The 16,682-nt window shown below is 40.1% G+C and overlaps 1 long non-coding RNA gene across 1 annotated transcript in view; it reads left to right on the top strand.

Annotated features, from left to right (window-relative positions):
• Positions 1 to 16,089, top strand: part of LOC134758977 (uncharacterized) — a 31,406-nt gene extending 15,317 nt beyond the window's left edge. Inside the window, exons 3-4 of the long non-coding RNA XR_010134839.1 lie at positions 15,514 to 15,665; positions 15,885 to 16,089. This is a non-coding gene — a long non-coding RNA (uncharacterized lncRNA). The remainder of the gene's footprint in view (positions 1 to 15,513; positions 15,666 to 15,884) is intronic.
• Positions 16,090 to 16,682: the final 593 nt, after the last annotated feature.

Below are 16,682 nucleotides of genomic sequence, written 5' to 3'. Positions count from 1 at the left end.
TTGCACTCCAGTCTGGGCAACAAGAGCAAAACTCTTGTCTCAAAAAAAAAAAAAAAAAAAGAAAGAAAGATTGGTGGTTGCCAGGGGTTAGGAGGGAGAGAAGAATAAATAAGCAGAGCATAAAGGATTTGGGGGCAGTGAAACTACTCTGTATGGTACTATCATGGCAGATGCATGTCATTGTGCATGTGTCAAAACCCACAGAATATAAAACGTCAAGAGTGAACTCTAACACAAACTACAGACTTTGGGTGATAATGATGTGTCCACGTAGGTGCGTGGATCATAACAAATATACCATCTGGTGGGGGATGCTCATAGTCAGGGAGGCTGTGCATGTGTGAGGGCAGGGGGCGATATGGGAAATCGCTGTATTTTCTGCTCAGTTTTGCTGTGAACCTAAAGCTTCTAAAAAAAATACAGTTGAAAAGGAAAGGAGAGGAGAGGGGAGGGGAGGAGGGGACAGGAAGGATTCCATGAAAACTTCCCAGAACGAGACTGACATCTTGCTTTCGAGAGTCTGGTGGTTAATTTAAAGGGTGAAAGGGGTTGGGGGCTCCTATCTGGGCCTTAAAAAGCCATGGGCAAGAGGGAGTTGAAATTACCAGAGTTTCCTAAAACATCAGTTACATAGTGGGTGAAATAAAAGCCAGGTCTGTGCAGACACACAGGCACTGACACTACTCTGCCTAGAGGCAGTGGTCAAATCCCTAGCAGTGGGCGGGGGGTGGGTATGGGGGTCCTAGGGGATTCCCACTGCCCCACATTAATTAAGTCAACAATTACTAAGCTGTACTCTGTGTGTGTGCGTTAGGGGTGGGGAGAACTGCACCAGGGCCCCAAGAGGTATCTGGGAAAAAACCCACAATGGCAGGGAAGTAAGTGATACTGCCTCCTCTAATGGGGAAATTAGATAAGGCAGAAGAAATTTCTAGAAAAGTATATATAGGTTGGTCATGTTTCATCCAGTTCTGTAAATGGAATTTCCATTTAAGATTTCTCAAAACAGAGAGCTATATACTACCAGACTTTGCAGAAAATGTTGGAATAGACACATTCCTTGGCTTTTTTCCTGTTGGGCTGGTTTAACTGTAGTTGAAATGTTGGCAGTCCATTGTATTCAATAAGAAAAACAGGGATTTAAGACATTTTGTAATTATCTTGAGCTTCAGGGAAACTATATCTAGGAGAAAAAAAAACTGACCCATCTTGGATGTCAGGCATGATTATTAAACCTGTTTTAACATTTTATTTAGCATTTGATTCCCTACTTAAGGCCTTTGCATAAGCCCATCTCATATGTTTCTTAAACCTGATTTACATGCATTTCCAGTGGAAACTCTCATACTGGAGAACTAATTCTCTTTTGGAAAAGGAGTGTTTCTTCTACTTGCTCCTGTGTTTTTGGTAATGAGTCTTTTAAAACATTTCTCCTGATCATAGATTCTAGGTTTCAAGCTTAATAGTGAGATTACTCAGAAACAGGCAATAAGAAAATGACTTTCAGGTGGGAGAAGCGTGGAACATGAACAAGATATTTGGTGACATCCCAGACTCTGCAAAGAAAGCCTGGTGAAAATAATCAGGAAATACAACTACTAGGTTTTGTGAGTGCAAGTATAGTTCCTGCACACAACCTTCCCCTTAGGATGACTAGCAGGAGGCAATGTGGTGTGGCTAATAGCAAGAACTGTGGCTTTAGACTTTCTGGGTTCCAATGCTGGGCTGGGCATTTACTAACTCTGTACCTTAGGTAAGTTCCTTAAGTTCTCTGACATGGTTTCTATATCTGTGAAATCAGTTTCATAACAATAATCAATTTTTCGCTGCTCGTTGTGAGGCTTAAGAATTAATTTATGCAAAACACTAAGACTATTTCCTGGCAAGTAGTAAGATGCCCAATTAATGTTGGATGTTGCTATGTCCATTGAGGAAAGACCCTGGAGGCCTTCTGACATACAGGCAGATGATAGTGGCATGAACTATTCTGACAGGGACATCAGGCATTCCTTTTATCTTCCCTTCATGTCAGGAGGTGCTTATGAGAATCATGCAGCAACCATTTCTTATTGCCCTTGAGTTTATGGGTCAACTAGTTGGTTCTTCTGGTCTCCACTGAGCTTGCCCATGAATATATGGTGAGCTACAAGGCAGCTAGGTGGTTCTGCTTCTAGAGGTTGGCTAACTATTCACTGGGACATTTCTATTCTTTTCCATGTAGCCTCTAATCCTCCAGCAGGCTAGTCTAGCTACAGTTTGTTCACTTGGTAGCCTCAGGGTTTCAAAAAGGAGATTGAAACTATGCAAGGCCTTTTGAAGCCTAGACTTAGAATTGGCATGAAATGTCTTCTGCTGCATTCTTTTGGGCAAAGCCAGTCACAAGGCCAACACAGATTCAAGGGTTGGGGAAATACCATCTCTCAATGGGAGGAGCTTAAGAGTCATCTTGCAAAGGAGAATGAATAAAGGAAAGGGAATAACTGCAGCCATTTTCCAAACAATCTTCTACACCACACAATTTAATAATTTCTTATTCAGCATTTCTGGCATGTAGTCATGTACCTGGAACATCTTCCAAAATGGGTAGATCACTGTTTTACTAGGCAGCTCTCACTGTGGGAATGTTTTCCCTTATTATCCCTCTGTAGAGACACAGACTCTCACAGAATCTCTGAATCACAGAATTGAAGGTCATTCAGGCAATGGACTCTTTGAAGCCAGGTTCCTGTACAGGAAGCCACAGGAAGTCTGCAATTTCCACTGATCTGTCCCAGTTATACCTTTTGGAGCAAAACAAAACATGTATTTGTTACTCATTTGTTTTTAAGAGCTTCTAATCAAGGCCAACATGGGCATTACATAACAGATACATGCTCCATTCCAGCCACTGTTTATTCATGGTCCTTTATTTATTCATGTGCTCAATATATATTAAGCAGTTTCCATGGGTCAGGAATGCATCTTAAGGTAAGTGAGGTGTGGGGTTTCAAGTCACTTAGATTTGGATTTAAGCCTCATTTTACTATCTGCCAACTGTGTGAGACTGGGGAAAGTTATTTAATTTCTCTAATTCTTAGTTTCCTCACCTAAAAAATGGGTATGATTATCCCTACCTCACAGGGAGATTGTGATAGTTAAATAAAATAACAAATATAAAGTGCCTGGCCTATACTGGACACTCAGTTAATGGTAGCTATTAATCATTATTATTAAGGGATAATAATATTCTGGATATGTTTTCTGTGATCTCACCATCTCCTGTTGTGATCTCAAATTATTCTTCATGTCTTGACAATGCTTCCTTTTTTGTTTTTTAGACAGACTCTCTCTCTGTTGCCTAGGGCTGGAGTGCAGTGGCGTGATCTTGGCTCACTACAACCTCCACTTCTCAGGTTCAATCCATTCTCCTGCCTCAGCCTCCTGAGTAGCTGGGACTACAGGCGCCCGCCTCCACACCTGGCTAGTTTTTAAATTTTTAGTAGAGATGGAGTTTTGCCATGTTGGCCAGACTGGTCTCGAACTCCTGACCTCAGGTGATCCACCCCCTTCAGCCTCCCAAAGTGCTGGGATTTCAGGCATGAGCCACTGTGTCTGGCCAATTTTCATATTTTCAGTAGAGATGGGGTTTCACCATGTTGACCTGGCTGGTCTTGAACTCCTGACCTCAGGTGATCCACCTACCTCAGCCTGCCAGAGTGCTGGAATTAAAGGCTTGAGCCACTGTGCCCAACCAACAATGCTTCCTTCTTTAGAATGAGTATTATTCTGCATATACACTAGAGTATAGCATAGTGGTTTGAGGAAATGGCCTTTGCAGTCAGACATTATCTGTATTTGAATCCTGGCTCAGTCATTTACTAACTCTGTTATTTAAACCCTCAAACCTCAGTGTATAAATCTGCAAAATAAGAAGAAGAAGAATTCCAAGCTTTGGCATGAGAATTATAAGAAAGAAGGTATATAAAACCCTTAGCTTTGTGCCTGACACTTAGTGTGTCCTTGCACTCCCACTCCACTAAGAGGAAGCTGTGCATTTTATTCAATGCATTTTTGTTATGAGTAGCACGGTGCCCTGGAAAGAATCAGAAGAAAACAGGTCAATTCACTCCAGCTCTTGGAGTCTTCACCTCACTCCAGCTCTTGGAGTCTTCACCTCAATGTGTAAGGAAGGGGACCAGTTCTGTGGTCCCCAGGGTACCTGATAGCCCAGCAATTGCTTCCTCCAGATTGTTCCTTTACTTCCTTTATCAGAAATAGAATTATGTAGGAGTGTTGGAGTGTAGAAAGTGCATGAAAATGGAAATTCACAGCCCTTCTAGATGAAATAATCCCATAATTTTGAGCATCTTGGCTACCCAAGAATGTGCCAGGCCACCCTGGCCTTGGTGATCAAGTATGACTATCTGGAAAGTCAAAGTTGGAGAGAAATTGCCCTCTTTGTCCAGGCATTATGCCAGGAGTTATATATGGTGTTAAACAGAATATGGGGCGTCACAGTAGCTGTAACTGAAAGGGCAGGCAACTAGATAGTCTGTTTTGAAAAGCACTAATGACCAGGGGCTAATTTCCTTTCACTGGCTACATTTTGTTCAGAGGTGGAAAGGAAGATTGGAACAAATTATTCACTTCCATATTCTAGTGCCTTAGAATGTTTTTTAAAAATCTGAGTCTTGGCAAATGATTTCCTTAAAGATAACTCCCCCAGACATGATGAGTAGATTTAATATGAGGAGAGGATTGCAGAACAGTTGTGGGACTTATGACTTTTTTAATGTAAAGAGCTCCCACTAGTGTTAATAGAGGATCCACAGGAAACATTCAGTGCAATACACAGCATTGCCTGACTTTGGTGAAAGGCCTGATGTGCCATCACATATTATGAATAGCAGCCCACTGTAGCTGCATGCAGCTCATCTTGTTATTGTTGGATTTGGTTCCATTTAGAACTCAGCATTGTTTTATGTTTATTCTTCTTTTTCCAAAGTCTCACTGTAAGTTATCTAAGAAAAATACTATGTCTAAGATGTAGTTGAGCAATGAAATTATTTTTTTATTGTTGTTTTTTGCCCCTATGAGAAAATCATTTCACTCCCAGGTGTGTCTCATTAGCACCGTTTCTGACTTAAACAAAGGTGCTCCTTTAACACAGTTGCAAGAGTGGTTCTGTCTTGTGAGATTCCTGTCATTTCAATTGGAATATTGTTCTTTAAGCAGCTGACAATATATAGGCTGTATCAACATTATTTGTCTAAGAGATATATCTCTAGATGCTCATCTATTCTCTTAAACCACTGAAAGAGCAAAAGAGATTATGAGAGAGATGGCTAGGTTTGGCACAAAATATGACATTTCTTAATAAATTAAGCCTCTGAAATGTATTAGAACTATTATAAAACACTTGTAAATATTTATAACTTTTTTATCTTTAAGCATATGATAAGGAAAAGTCACCATAAACAGTGCAATGTGTTCTGGTTAAAGTCTTAGCATGTCAGAGTGGTGTCAGAAAAATCACCCCTGGGAACAAAAGACCAAAGAGCAAGAAAGCTTATATCATGGTGTCAGGTCCAACAAACATTATTTTGACATAATCATGAACTTCCATAACATATGATAATTAAGTCAGTCTTCCATAATAATATGAAACTTCCACAATGTATGACAATTAAGTCAAGGAAAAGTGATCCATAATATAAGAAGAATAAGAAGACATTGAAATTACCAGCTAGACAAAAAGACAATAACATAGAAAAAAGGGAGAAAGAAAATATTTAGCAAATACATTCACAAAATTATAGCTAAAAGAAACATTAGGAGACAAATTGGACTACCATCTCTCCATAGGCTTTCTGCATCTTACTCTGTTCCCCATGATCAAAGTTTTGAAAATATTTCTTTTAAGTGATAATTATAATGAACATTTATTGGGCACTTACCATGAGTCAGGTTTTTGCAGAATGGTTGCATCATCTTGTTTAGTTGTTCCAATAACTCTTTAATCCTAAGAGGTATTATTATTATTGTCACTTTTCCAGATGGCTCGCAGAGATTGAGGAACTTGCCCAAGGCTACGCAGCTTGTGAGTGACAGAGCCAGGGTGGGAACCACGTCTGTCTGAGCATTATGATCTGAGCATTATGCCTGCCTACTCCTAGCTCCAGTCTCACACTTCTATTATCTGCTTTGCATCGTAGATGCTAAATCTATGCTGGCCAGTATGGAAACCACTAGCCACATGTGGCTCTTTAAATTAAACTAATTTAAAATTTTGTTCCTAGTCATCTCATACACATTTCAAGTGCTCAATAGTCCCCATGTAATTAGGGGCTATTGTATCAGACAACACAGATCATAGAACATTTCCATCACAGCAGAAAATTCTGCTTCATATCAGGAGGTGCTTATGAGAATCCTGAATTCTAGACCCTGTAAACAACATTTTCTTTCAATAAACTCTCAGTGCCAGTGGAAAGCACTGATGGGAGGTGGGAGAAACCACTGTTCTTCCTCTAACAACCTCTGATGGCTACAGACTCCGGTGTCCTTTGGCAATTTTAGCATCACTGGCTGTGGGCTATAGCTGCTGGTAAGCAGTGTGTAGCAGTGGTGGCAGCTGCAGGCCCCGGTGATGTGTCAGTGGTTCTGGCAGCAATAGCAAGCCTCAGCAGTAATAGAGATGAATGCCTGACGGGACTGGTAACAGCAATTTCTTCCTTTCTTTTGCTCCAGCCTTAGGGTGGTAGCAGATTTCCTGCAGTTGCTAATTTCTCAGTTATCTCATAGTCTCATTTTTACTCCTTCAGCCCTTCCAGCACTTGTAACTATTTTTCCTATTAACTCCTCAATTTGAAATACCTAGATTGGGCCGGGCGCGGTGGCTCACGCCTGTAATCCCAGCACTTTGGGAGGCCGAGACGGGCGGATCACGAGGTCAGGAGATCGAGACCAAGGTGAAACCCCGTCTCTACTAAAAATACAAAAAAAGTTAGCCGGGCGTAGTGGCGGGCGCCTGTAGTCCCAGCTACTCGGGAGGCTGAGGCAGGAGAATGGCGTGAACCCAGGAGGCGGAGCTTGCAGTGAGCCGAGATTGCGCCACTGCAGTCCAGCCTGGGTGACAGAGCGAGACTCCGTCTCAAAAAAAAAAAAAAAAAGAAATACCTAGATTGTTTCTAACAAGACTCCAACTCTGAGTCTAAGATCTTAACCAGTAAATTATGGTTGAAAGAAAATGAAAAGTGTTAAGATTTAACCAAATGTAGAGTGACTATTATCTAGACCAAAGCTGGAGTAAATATTAGCTAGAATGAAAGCCTAAACAATCAAAATACTTTGAGAAGCAGAGCTATAACTCTTTTCTCTGTGGTGAACATTTATTACTTACATAAAAATATTTTTTTAAATTTAGAAGTTACGGATCTTCCCTTGATCTTTAATCTTACCCTAAATTTTTATTGACAAACCTAAAATCAGATTTATTAGGGATACTAAAATAATCAATTAGATTAATTCCATGATTAATCAGCTGATTTTGGCCTCAAAAAAATTACAACTTACACCTACTATACTTAACATATTCAAAGTTAATACTACTCATTAATGGTTAAAGGGGTTGACGATACAGAGGATGGGAAGATCCCAGAATGTAAATTCTCCTATTATTTCTAATGATAAATCCATAATATACAATATAGAAATCTATAGTATCTATGAGTTTCTATAGAATCTATAGTTTCTGTGAATCTAACTGCTTAAGAGAACTTTCCACAAAGGAGACATTTGATTGCTGACTTCCTGCTTATTCATGCTCTTCCCACCAACTGTTGATCAGGGACAGAAATAGTAAAAAACGATGAGGTGGGACTTCCAAAATGATAGCTCAGGAGTTACATGGAGCTTCTCACCAGCAAAACAGTTATATAACTGATGAAAACTATTTTTAAAAAATCATTCAAAGTATCTGGAGGGAATATGACAATGAAGAAACATTCATTCAAGAAAGTCTACTAAATTTTGTTAAGAACAGTGGCAGCTTGTGGCATTTGAGCTGCAACCAGCTACATTACTCTCGCCTCTGCCTCCAGCTCTGTGTTACAAAAGTTCTACTCCAAGTGTTTGCAGCTAAGAAGACAGGGACTCTGTCTCTCTCTCTCAGTCTGGGCTCATGGTTCACCATGAAAGGGCAGGCCACTAGAAATTCTCTCCCCTAACCCTCAGTACCATGTTGCAGAATCTCTGTAATTCTGCAGACAAATTATTTTAGTGTATGTAATGTATGTAATTAAAAAGAGTTGTATTTAATGTATGTAATTCTGCAGAAAAAGGTAATTTTGGACAGCCATGGCTGAGAGAACTGGGTCTCTATTCTGCCTTCCAGTCACTATTGATAAGCAGAAGCTCTATCTCAGGCATTGCAGACAAAAGATACTGGGACCACAACTCATCCCTACCCCAACTCATAAAATAAAGGGTCCATACCAGAAGGAACAAGTCCAAAAGACCACAGGCTGGTAAACCTGCCCACATGTCCACTGATAGGGTGGGGGTGCCACACTAGATAAAGCATATCTCTATCTTCAGCTTCATTGCAGTTGTATAGGATTTTTGCACAGAAGGAAAGGCAGATCATAAGGACAAAGAGCTCTGCCAGAGGAACCGATTTTATTTGGAAAAGAGAATAGAGAAAAGCCTTGTTGAAAACAGTGAAGATCTTAGTGGAGAACAATTAAGAGGAGGCTGATAGCTCTGCCACAAGCAAAGTGGCAGAAAAACCAAGAGACAGCAAAGAGATAACTAAGAAGAGCTCTTCTGGGATCACAGACAACTCTGGGGATCAGGAAAGCTGTGTACCTATGCTAGGTTGCACCCACTCAGGAGCAATCAGAGCAAGACATGCACAGACTTGAAAGCATTCCCCAACCTGCACACAGACTCATCAACACAAGTGACTTAAACATAACCCCATGAGCAAATACTGACTACACAATGTACTACTTTGCCACAAGGATGACTCCTAGGAAGTCAGGCTTAAAAATAATCATAGTCATCCTTGGCTCTCTGGAATAATGTGTGCATGCCCAAAGCTGTGTCCTCCTAGGAATGATCAGAGAGGGAATCTTCAAGCTAGTTATCACTGGCTAAATGTAGGACAAAAATAAATAAAAATAAACTCCCTGAATTGTGACAATAGTTTACAAATCACACATACATCCAGTATTAGAGTACAAATCTAACTAGCTGAATGAACTTAAGCACAACCTTTGACCAGTAAGTTGCTTATGCCAATTCAAGGACAATCTGTAGGTATCCAGGTTAAAAGATAAAATCAAGGGGAAAAAAATCTGAGCAGAGACATCAGAGGCTGCACACTGCAGGGGAAAGAGACGTCATGGCATTAGTTCAGCAAAATCACCTAACAAGCAAATGACAAGGAAAACAACACTCTCCTGGGGTGGGGTGAGAGGGAATCTGTATCCAGAGTTGTTACATTAATTAAAATTTCCAGTTTTCAAAAAAATTATGAGACACACTAAGAACCAGGAAACTGTTACCCATACATAGGAAAAGAATTAGTAGAAATAAAAACTGACTTCAAAAGGACCCAGATGATAAACTAAGCAGACAGAGACTTTAAAGAAGCAATTCTAAATATGTTAAAAGAGCTAAAGAAAACCATACTTAAAAGAAGGTATAATGACAATGTCTCATAAAATAGAGAATATCAATAAAAGTACAGATATTATTTAAAATAACCAAGTGGAAATTTGGAGTTGAAAATTGCAATAACTGAAATCAAAAATTCACTAGAGGGGTTCAATAATAGATTTGAGCTTGTAGAAGAAAGAAACATTGAACTTGAAGATAGATCTTTTGAGATGATTCAGTTTGAAAAACAGACAGAATAAAGAATAAAGAACAAGGAACAAAGTCTCAGAAAAATGTGAGACACTATTAAGGACACCCACATATACATTAGTGTGAGTCACCAAATTAGAGGAGAAAAAGGACAGAAAACATTTTTGAAGAAACAATGGCTGAAAATTTCCCAAATTTGATAGAAAACATATACCTCTAAGAAGGTCAATGAATTCCAAGTAAGATAAACACAATCACTTTCCACTTTTAAAATGTGGAAAGACAATAAGAAAATCTTGCAAACAGCATAATAAAAATAACTCATCACATACAAGGAAATGCTAAGATTAACAGCCAGTTTTTCACCACAACAGTGAAGGCCAGAAGGCAATAGGACAACATAGCAAGACCCCGTCTCTACAAAAAACAATAAACTGGGCTTGGTGGTGTGCATTTATAGTTCCAGCTACTTGGGAGGCTGAGGCAGGAGGATCACTTGGGCCCAGGAGTTCAAGGCTGTAGTGAACTATAATGGTCACTACACTGCAGTCTGGGCAACACAGTGAGATCCTGTCTCAAAACAGCAATAATGACAATAAAACCTCCCCCCGAATTCCCAATAATAGTTGGAGATTTCAATACTCCAGTTTCAATAATGGATAGAAAAATGAGGCAGAAGATCAATAAGGAGATGAAAGAGTTGAATGGGGCCATAAACCAACCTGACCTAACAGAGATCTATAGGACACACTCCATCAGCATTTTGCTCAAGAATACACATTTACAACAGAATACACATTTTGCTCAAGTGAACATGGAACATTTTATAGAATAGACTATATGGTAGGTCACAAAACAAACCTCAATAAATTTAAGGAGAATGAAATAATACCAAGTATCTTTTCCAATCATAGTGGAATTAGATTAGAAATCAATAACAGACATGTGGGAAACTGGCAAATATGTAAAAATTAAACAACATGTTATTAACCATGGTTTGAAGAAAAAAAATCACAAGGAAAATTAGAAAATATTCAAGGTGAATGAAAACAAAACATAATATATGAAAACTTATGGTATACACCTCATGGAAAACCTGATCCTAAAATTCATATGGAAATGAAAGATATCTGGAATAGCCAAAACAATAATTACATGAAAAGAACAAATTTGGAGTACTCACACTCCTGATTCCAAAACTTATCACAAACTTCAAGTAATCAAGATTGTGTGTTATAGGCATAAGGATAGACATATAGATCAATGGAATAGAATGGAGAGTCCAGAAATAAACTCATAAATCCCTGGTTAGTTTAGTTTTGACATCAATAGGTGAAAGAATAGTCTTTTCTGCAAAGGATATCCACATGCAGAAGAATGGATGTAGACCTTTATTCACATCATACACGAAAATTAACTCAAAATGCATCAAAGACCTAAATGTAAAAGCTAAAGCTATAAAACTCTTAGAAGAAAGCATAGGAGTAAATCTTTATGAACTGGGGTTAGGCAGTGGTTTCTTAGATATTGCACCTAAAGCACAAGAAACCAAAGAAAAATAAATAAATTGGACTACCGAAAAATTAAAGCCTTTTGTGCTTCAAAGAAAGTATGAAGACAATGAAAAATAACTGACAGAATGGGAGAAATCTGGAAATCACGTGTCTAATAAGGTTATTGTATCAAGAACATACGGAAAACTCTTACAACTCAACAATAAAACAAATAACCTGGTAAAAAATGAGGAAAGTACTTGAATAGTAATTTCTCCCAAGAAGATATATAAATGGCCAATAAACACATGAAAAGATGCTCAACATCATTGGGAAAATGGAAATAAAAACGAAAACAAAATCCCACTTCACACATGCTAGTATGGTTATGAGAAAAAAAGACAATAACAAATGTTGGTGAGGATGTGGAGAAAATGTGTATATTAGCTTGTTCTCATATTGCTGTAAAGAACTACAGAGACAAGGTAATTTATAAAGAAAAGAGGTTTAGTTGGCTCATGGTTTCACAGGCTGTACAGGAAGCATTGCTGGAGAGGCCTCAGGAAACTTACAGTCATGGCAGAAGGTGAAGGGGAAACAGACATGCCCTACATGGCTGGAGCAGGAGGAAGAGAGTGAATGGGGAGGTGCTAGATACTTTTAAACAACCAGATCTCATTAGATCTCACTCACTATCGTGAGAACAGCAAAGAGGAAATCCGCCCCAATGATCCAGTCACCTCCCACCAGGCCCCTCCTCCAACACTGGAGATTACAATTTGACATGCGATTTGGGTGGGGACACAGAGCTAAATCATATCTTTCTGCCCCCAGCCCCTCCCAAATCTCATGTTCTTCTCACATTTCAAAACACAATCATGTCTTCTCAACAGTCCCCCAGAGTCTTAACTCATTCCAGCATTAACTCAAAAGCTTAAGTCCAGAGCCTCATCTGAGATTAAGCAAGTCCCTTTTGCCTATGAGCCTGTAAAATCAAAACAAGTTAGTTACCTCCAAGATACAATGGGGAGTACAGACATTGGGAAAATGCTCCCATTCCAAAAGGGAGAAAAATTGGCTAAAACAAAGGGGCTACCAGGCCCATGCAAGTTGAAATCCAGTAGGGCAGTCATTAAATCTCAAAGCTCCAAAATAATCTCCTTTGACTTCATGTCTCACAGCCAGGCCACACTGATGCAAGGGGTGGGCTCTCAAGGCCTTGGGCACCTCCACCCCTGTGCCACTGTGGGGTACAGTCCCCAGGGCTGCTTTCATGGACTGGTGTTGAGTGTCTGTGGCTTTTCCAGACACATGATGCAGGTTGTCAGTGGATCTACCATTCTGGGGTCTGGCGGATTGTGGCCTTCTCCTCACAGAGGAGCAGTGCCCCAGTGGGGACTCTATGTGGGAACTCCAACCCCACATTTCCCCTCCACACTTCCCTAGAAGAGGTTATCCATGAGGGCTCCACCCCCACAGCAGACTTCTGCCTGGACATCCAGATGTTTCTATATAGCTTCTGAAATCCAGATGAAGGCTCCCAAGCCTCAACTCTTGTCCTCTGCACACCTGCAGGCTTAATACCACATGGAAGCCACCAAGGTTTATGACTTGCACCCTCTGGAGCAGTGGCCTGAGATGTATCTGGGGCCCTTTAAGCCAAGGCTGGATCTGAACTGTCTGGGACATAGGGAGAAATGTCCTGAGGTTGCACAGGGCAGCAGGGCCTCAGGCATGACTTCTGAAACTACTCTTCCCTCCTAGGCTTCTGGGCCTGTGTGGGAGGGAGGCTGCTGTGAAGGTCTGAAATGCCATCCAGTTCTTTTCCCCATTATCTTGGCTGTTAACATTTGGCTCCTCTTTACTTATGCAGATTTCTGCAGCTGGATTGAATTCCTCCCCAGAAAATGGATTTTTCTTTTCTATCACATGGTCAGCCTGCAAATTTTGTAAACTTTTATGCTCTGCTTCCCTTTAAAATACAAGTTCCAGTTGTAGATCATCTCTGCTCATGCATACGACCATATTAGAAGCAGCCAGGTCATATCTTGAATACTTTGCTGCTTAAAAATTTCTTCTGCCATATACCCTAAATCATCACTCTCAAGTTCAAAGTTCCAAAGATCCCTAGAGCATGGGCACAATGCCACCAGTCTCTTTGCTAAAGAATAGCAAAGGTGACCTTTGCTCCATTCCCAATAAGTTCCTCATCTCCATCTGAGACAACTTCAGCCTGGACTTTATTGTCCATTTCACTGTCAGCATTTTGGTCACAATTTGACAAGTCTCTAGGAAGCTCCAAACTTTACTTCATCTTCCTTTCTTCTTCTGACCCCTCCAAACTGTTCCAACCTCTGCCTGTTACCCAGTTCCAAAATTGCTTTTGCATTTTCAGGTATCTGTATAACAATGACTCACCTCTCTGTTGCCAATTTTCTATATTAGTCCATTTTCGCATTGCTAAAAAGAACTTCTTGAAATGGGATAATTTATAGAGGTTTAATTGGCTCACGGTTCCACAGGTTGTACAGGAAGCATGGCTGGGGAGGCCTCAGGAAACTTAGAATATAGCAGAAGGTGAAGGTGAAGCAGACACGTCCTACATGTTTAGAGGAAGGGGAAGAGAGCAAAGTGGGGAGGTGCTACACACTTTTGAACAACAAGATTCTGTGAGAACTCAGTATCACGAGAACAGCACAGGGGAAATCCCCCAACCATGATTCAATCACCTCCCACCAGACCCCTCCTCCAACACTGGAGTACAATTCAGCATGAGATTTGGGTGGGAACACAGAGCCAAATTATATCACTGGGATGCTCATTTTTGCTGGTGGGAATGTAAAATGTAGCAATTGCTTTCTATAACAATTTGGCAATTCTTTAAAAAATTAAGGTTATCAAATGACCCAGAAATTTTATCCAAGAGAAATTAAAAACCTATGTCTACACAAAAAGTTGTACTCAAATGTTCAGAGCAGCATTACTCAGAACGGCCAAAAAAAGTAGGAACAACCCAAATTTTCATCAACTGGTGAATGGATAAATAACATGTAAAATACTCATACAATGGAATATTATTTGGCCATAAAAAGGCATGAAGTTCTAACACACGCTGCAACATAGATGGGCCTTGAAAACATTATGCTAGGTGAAAGGAGCCAAAAGACCACATTTTATATGTGGCCATTTATATAAAATGTTCAGAATAAGAAAATGTATAATGACAGAAAATATATTAGCATTTGTGTGGGGCTAGAGAGGGCCTAACAGGGGAATGGAGATTACTGCTGATGGACACTGGGTTTCTTTCAGGGGAGACAAAAATGTTCTAAAATTAGATTGTGATGATGGTTGCACAACCTTGTGTTTCTACTAAAACAATTAAATGGGTGAATTGTATGGTATGTGAATTATATTTTAATAAAGCTGTTTTAACAAAAGTAAGAGATTGTGAGAAAGTTGGATATAGGACACTGTATCACAGGTTCAAGGAATGTTTATTAGATCTCTGGTAGTTTAGAGAGCAAAAATCCCTTATCCACACTAAGTGAACACATACATCTCTTTGCCCCTGGAGTTTCTGAGTATTATGTTCTTTGTCACAATTACTGGAATAGAACCAGTGCTGCTGTCAATTGGGAATTGATGAGTGTTAACGGCATGAAACCAACACAGATGGTGCTGGGCAATGTAGCTCCATGGGGATCTGAGAGTTCTCCTAATATGGGCATCTTTTTCTTGAGTTGCAGCTGACATCTGACCTCTAAATAGCAGAGGTGTTGGGAAAGGCTCAGGAAATGGTCCTGACTCAGCTGATAGTTTCTATAGACTCCTTGCAAGTAGGACTGTGTTGAAGTTAGAAGTCAAAACCAATGAAAGTAGTCTTAATAACAGTACTGAAAAGACCTCCTTTCCTAGAAAATAATAGCATTTTAGGAGGCCTAGGAACAATTCTAGGCCAATAAAAGTAACAACAACAACAATAATTACCACCACCACTGCTATTTACTAAGCCCATGTGCTAGATACTGTGTTACATGCCTTAATATGATTAAATATCTAGTAGGTATGGAGTTCTTATGTGCCCAGCTCTGTGCTAAATGCTCTTTGTCGATTCTTAAGACAACCTTCTGAAATAAACAATTATTATGTTCATTTTATTTATTAGGAAACTGAGGCTAAAGAGTTTAGTATTCTGCCAAGGCCAGCTAATAGTTACAGAGCATGGTTCCAAATTCAGAGCTGTCGGAAGCTTAAGCCCATGTGATGAACCACGAATGTGATTTTACCTCATTTAAGCCTTGCAGCAAACTCTGCCAAGTAAGTAGGATTATCCTTATTGGAGAGGATGATTCCTTATTCCTATTACTCTGCCTGTCTCCAGGCAGAGAAGCTTTCATTAGTACAATACACCCAGTAACTTTCTATTCCCTACAGGAAGAGTTTGGAAGAAAGATCTTTACAAGCACTGTTGATCCATTTCTCTCCTATTTCTCTCCCATTTCTGTCTTTGTCTCTGTCAAATCTGCCCACCAACAGCTAGTGTGCATTTACTCCTGCCTCTCCATGCCTGAAGGAAGGAATGAAGAGGTCTCTGCTGTCCATCTGAGCCAGTGACTGGGTGAATATGCCTGCCCAATTCTAGCATGCAGTATTAGGAAGCCCACTGTTGCTGTGCACCTAAGCCCAGGTTTTCCAGTATCAGCTCTTTTAGTAATAAAGTTGGCGTTGTAGTTTCTAGCTATCTGACCTCTTTGGCTATCTCATGATTGGTTTTGAACTTGAATGGGAAATATGGATGCCATTTATAGGACCCAGTATAGTCCCAACATCCATTTTATGTATGAGGTAGCCTTGGCTTCAGAGGGTTTATGTGACTTGCTTATTTTTCATAGAAGAATACTGCTGAGCCTTATATAAGAGACACAGTTATTATTGAGGATCTCAAAGTGGTTTGAACTCAAGAAAGTATAACCCTTTCTATCCTCAATGCCTGAGTGGTCTATTACTGCTCTTCTACCATTTTCTAGTGCTCCTTTAATGGTGGCTAAGGCTGGTCCAGTATCACTTCCTTGAGCAAGGGAACTCATCTCTTGCTTTTGGAGATTCATTTACTATCCATTGTTTAGTTCATGTGCCTATGATGTTCAGTACACATATAAGGAACTATCATCTTCCTCAATAAAACCACACTGTCATCCTCTAAAGCTATCGGTGGGTGGGAAATTGACACTGAAAGGCAGCCGATGTTAGAGCCCTATCTCCTGTCCTCTGAGATCTTCCTTTCCCTTAGGAATCTCACATTCATCACAGCTGTCACCACCACAGTGCCCCCAG

This window comes from Gorilla gorilla, chromosome 7 (assembly GCF_029281585.2).
Source record: "Gorilla gorilla gorilla isolate KB3781 chromosome 7, NHGRI_mGorGor1-v2.1_pri, whole genome shotgun sequence".
Classification (NCBI taxonomy): Eukaryota; Metazoa; Chordata; class Mammalia; order Primates; family Hominidae; genus Gorilla; species Gorilla gorilla.
Note: the sequence above shows the minus strand (reverse complement) of the source record. Positions and strands in the feature narration are given on the sequence as shown.